Source organism: Dermochelys coriacea, chromosome 8, assembly GCF_009764565.3.
Source record: "Dermochelys coriacea isolate rDerCor1 chromosome 8, rDerCor1.pri.v4, whole genome shotgun sequence".
Taxonomy (NCBI): Eukaryota; Metazoa; Chordata; order Testudines; family Dermochelyidae; genus Dermochelys; species Dermochelys coriacea.
The window spans coordinates 15,511,942-15,516,965 of record NC_050075.1 but is presented as its reverse complement, the minus strand read 5'-3'; the positions used below and the strand labels follow the sequence as shown (position 1 = coordinate 15,516,965).

At 41.2% G+C, this 5,024-nt stretch overlaps 1 long non-coding RNA gene across 1 annotated transcript; it reads right to left on the bottom strand.

Moving 5' to 3' along the window:
* Positions 1 to 1,845: 1,845 nt before the first annotated feature.
* Positions 1,846 to 4,815, bottom strand: LOC122455460. Its single transcript, XR_006273675.1, has 3 exons — positions 4,489 to 4,815; positions 3,698 to 4,265; positions 1,846 to 3,480 (listed from the first exon to the last, which is right to left on the bottom strand). It is a non-coding gene; the product is annotated as an uncharacterized LOC122455460 (long non-coding RNA).
* Between the last annotated feature and the right edge of the window lie 209 nt (positions 4,816 to 5,024).

Here is a 5,024-nt window from a genome sequence, read left to right as displayed (position 1 = left end):
GCATACCCTTCTATTCTCTGGATCAGCTCTGGTTACAGGCCTGCCTATTCTTCTCAGTAAAGAGTCCCCTATCACATAGACCTGCCTTTTCCTGGTGACAGTGCTATTCTCCAGTCTCTCCCCTGTTCCCTCTGGCTGCAAGTTCTTTCCATTCCTATTCTCCCTTGTAATCCTCTTCAACCCATCCTGTATCCTCCTGGGGCTCATATTTGGTGTAGTCTCCATTGACTCTTCCCCTTTTCCTATAGGACTAGCTGCTCTTCTCTTCTTCCTTGCCCTTCCACCTTCAGTGACTACGTGCTGAGCCCCTTCTTCATTTTCCAACTCTGCAAACCTGTTCTTGAGCTCTATTTCTCCTTCACTAGCCCGTCTTTTCCTCTGCCTGGTTCTTTTATTCACATGCTTCCACTGTCTACTTTCCTCACCCAGCAGTCTCCCCTCAGAATTCCTCAGTCCTGCTTCCATCTGCAAGTCTGAGCTTTTCCCTTCAGCTACCTCATGTCTTTGCTCCATAATCTGCTCGAACCCCTTTCTAAACTCAACCAGACTTTCCACCTGCATCTCCAATCCTCGGATCTTTTCCTCCATCAGCTCTATCAGACGGCATTTCATGCAGACAAAACTCTTACCAGATACCCCCTCCAGGATCATGTACATACCACAGCTTCCACATCCAGTCATCTTCATTGTGTCTTCCACTACATGGGTCACTCCCACTGCTGCCTCTGTATCTGTCATAGCCTTCCCACATAAATCCTGGCTTCAACCTCTCTCTGGAAGTATTTTGGCTTGTGAGTAAATTATTGCAACAACCACGGGGGAGCTAAGGGTGGGGTGGCTGCAGGGCCATGTTGTGCCACAAGGGGCCAGGCTCAGGGATGGCACCCTGCTAGTCTCCCCCAAACAAATCCTTGAATGTAGCCTTCAGTATATGCTATGTATTAGGTTGGCAGCTGCTGCAGAAAGGAGTGAAGACTAGAGAGTCCATTCATTTATTTAAAGAAAAATGCTTTCTTACACCCACAATAAGGCAAGAGGCTGCACCACTGGGCAACAAACTCCTGGAAATAGTTTTAGTGGGTCCCTGAGAGCTGTACTGAGTTTGTTGGTAAATTTTGACAGCATCCAACTTGTGTAGAAAAGGAGTACTTGTGGCACCTTAGAGACTAACACATTTATTTGAGCATAAGCTTTGAAGTGAGCTGTAGCTCACGAAAGCTTATGCTCAAATAAATGTGTTAGTCTCTAAGGTGCCACAAGTACTCCTTTTCTTTTTGCGAATACTAACTAAGACTAACACGGCTGCTACTCTGCAACTTGTGTAGCTGGAAGTTTGGGACGGGGATAAAGAACATGTGAGGAATTCAGAGGATTCTCTCCTCTGAGAAAAGTTTGGAAAAATCCGTGCCACTTTGTGCAATCTGGTCAATTCCAAGGGCAAAATTTTTGCAGGGTTCTTAGGAGACCCAGGGGTGAGTTGTCTCTGGCATAGATAACTAAGCAGCATCCAGAGAGAGGTTGAAGTCCATCAAACAAGGACTGAGTGGTAGAAGCTTAATGCAGTGCTCCTATGAGCCACTCTATCACATTGCAAAAAAGAAAAGGAGTACTTGTGGCACCTTAGAGACTAACAAATTTATTTGAGCATAAGCTTTCGTGAGCTACAGCTCACTTCATCGGATGAAGTGAGCTGTGGTATGTACATGATCCTGGAGGGGGTATCTGGTAAGCTCACGAAAGCTTATGCTCAAATAAATGTTAGTCTCTAAGGTGCCACAAGTACGCCTTTTCTTTTTTGCGAACACAGACTAACACGGCTGCTACTCTGAAATCTATCACATTGCTGCTTTGTAGCACAAAATAGCCCTATGAAAGGAGATTGGAAAACAGCAGGGGAGTGTTGTGTTGTTGGAAGTTAAAGTAAGACATATTGATTATGAGTTTGTTATTTATCTCTTTTCGTGGTTTGAATTTGGCTGGGAGTTGGTTACAGCTCTGACATCTCTAAAAGACCACACCAAAGGCCGTCAGAGCATGGTTTAGGATAAGCAGGGCTTGATTTTTAAATATCATGTTCAAGCAGAATTGCAAAAACATGTTTAATTTTCTGTATGTACTTACTGGGCCTGGGAATACAAGCCAGATTTTTGTATGCACAAATGGCCACCCTCATAAACATTACTACCAGAATGGTTCAGAATACAACATGCATGCTTTTCTGTAGAAATGATTTGATTAGATCCTTTTATTTGTTTCACCCAAGAGGTAATAGATTCCCAATACTCTCCTTGAATCTGGACACAGCAAATCCTCGATGATCCTCTCTCTTCTGTGTTAGCTTTGGTCCACTTCTTTTTATGTTCTGGTTATGTGATGATCTGTCTCCTTCCTTAAAGACAGCTGAATTATTCTTGCTATGTGAATTAGTTGTGCGAGTCTCCTACCACTCTGATGCATTGCTATTATGAAGTATAGTATACTCAAGGCAGAAGGTGCCATTGTCAGGGAAAGGCTCAGAATCAGATAACTTTCTAATTAAATTCTATCCGTAATAATGACTCAGTGGGAATACTTTCCCCCCCATCTCTATGCACAATATACAAAGAAAGAAAAATCCCAAACACTGCACTGAACCAAATATCCCTAAACTTTGGACAGGTTCAAATAGGACTTAGTCACCTGACCTGCTTATGTGTTTCTGATGTCTGTGTCCCACTAGGCCTCTATCTGCATCTTTAGGCATCTAAACACCTTTGAAAATCTGGCCGTTAGGACCCTACATTCCATTTTGACAAGTGACTGAAGCATTTAAGGACCGAGGTCACTTACCCACTTTTAAAATTTTTACCCCTAGTCAGTGATTCGTGGTGGCAAGAATACAACTGCAAGAGACTCTTGTGCTAAAAGGCATAGGTAAATCTATCTTGGATGCTTCTAAGGTGCCATGGTATCTAAACCCTATGGAAGGGGCAGGTCAAAGGGGTGATATTTGTTAAACTTGACAGTAGATCCAAAACCATACCAGAGCTGTTAAATCCACTGATTATTTCACAATCATCTCTAGAGATCAGATAAACTGATCAGAAGTAACCTTATGTCAATGGGATACTTAGACGCATGCTTAAATAAACATTTCAAGTGCTCGTCTTTCAGCCTGAAGTACCTAAGTCAGTTGAAAACACATTTGCAAAAACCTATTAAAACAAACACTGCCACCATTACTTCTGGGGCATTTAACCATCTCTGTCAATCTTTAGCAGGTGGATACAGGGCTAGTAAGTTGAAGTTGAGCCTTATCACTTAAATAATCAAATGGATTTGGAGAGTTGGAACAAAACTATTATGGGGCAAAATCAAAAGGGCAGTGTCAACTTGACTTTTTTTAAATGGACTCATTTAAAACATCGCAGTTCCTGTTTGAGCACTGTTCAAATGGTGGTCCTGATTCAACAAATTCCTTAAGCATATACCTAACCTAACCTAAAGCATAAAAGAAAAGGAGTACTTGTGGCACCTTAGAGACTAACAAATTTATTTGAGCATAAGCTTTCGTGAGCTACAGCTCACTTCATCGGATGCATAAGTGAGCTGTAGCTCACGAAAGCTTATGCTCAAATAAATTTGTTAGTCTATAAGGTGCCACAAGTACTCCTTTTCTTTTTGCAAATACAGACTAACACGGCTGCTACTCTGTAACCTAAAGCATGTAAGTGGTCCCACTACAATCATTTAAGTTAGGCACCTCATTCAGTACATTGCTGAATCTGGATCAGTCTGTTTTCAGTATATGTATATTTTAAAATTCTTTAAAAACAGTTTTTATACAGATTATTCCGGCTCTGGTGATATTTATAAAGGTCTTCTCAGCAAGAGAGACACAATATAGGGGAACCCAGTAATACTGACTACCCAGAAACTGCACAGATTTTAAAAAACAAAACACCACACAGAACACTGGAAAAAAAGGGTGTTTTCATTACCATCTTTCAGTTATCTTATGGGTCACTAGAATTTTCAAGGAAATGTCATTATCAGACAGCAGCCATTTAACATTACCAGAATTAGCATTTGCCTATGATATGTAGAAGGCCAATAGAGGAGAATGATGGAGATCTCTACAATATTCTTATGATTATTATATGCACATCAGTTTATCTGCTTGATATTATTCTGTATGAATGCATGGAGTTAAATCAAAGGAGACTGTTTGGGAAAAAACACACATGAAACAAAACAATGACAGAGATCAGATTCCTCCACAGAGACTACCAAAAAGAAAAGGAGTACTTGTGGCACCTTAGAGACTAACAAATTTATTAGAGCATAAGCTTTCGTGAGCTACAGCTCACTTCATCGGATGCATTTTCGTGAGCTGTAGCTCACGAAAGCTTATGCTCTAATAAATTTGTTAGTCTCTAAGGTACCACAAGTACTCCTTTTCTTTTTGCGAATACAGACTAACACGGCTGCTACTCTGAAACCAGAGACTACCAAGGGTCCTTAGGAGAACAATGGAGGACTATTAATTGGAATAATGCCCATCTAACTGGTTCCAGCCAATTAAGCAGATTTGTTTTCCCAAGGTCAGAGCCTAGGGTCAAATGGCTATAAAATCATTAAACCCCTTTTAAGAGGAAGGTGGGAGCAGGCAGCAGATGCTGGAAGGGAGAATGCAGTAGTGTAGCTTGTTGGGTGAATAAACAATACGTTTCAGAGGGGTGGCCGTATTAGTCTGTATCAGCAAAAACAACCAGGAGTGCTTGTGGCACCTGAGAGACTAACAAATGTATTTGGGCATAAGCTTTCGTGGGCTAAAATCCATTTCATCTACACAAAAGAATAAATGGACACAAAGCAGACATCAAGAATTGTAACATTCAAAAACCAGTTGGAGAACACTTCAATCTCCCTGGACACTCAATAACAGACTTAAAAGTGGCAATTCTTCAAAAGAAAACCTTCAGAAACAGACTCCAATGAGAAACTGCAGAACTGGAATTAATTTGCAAACTGGACACCATCAA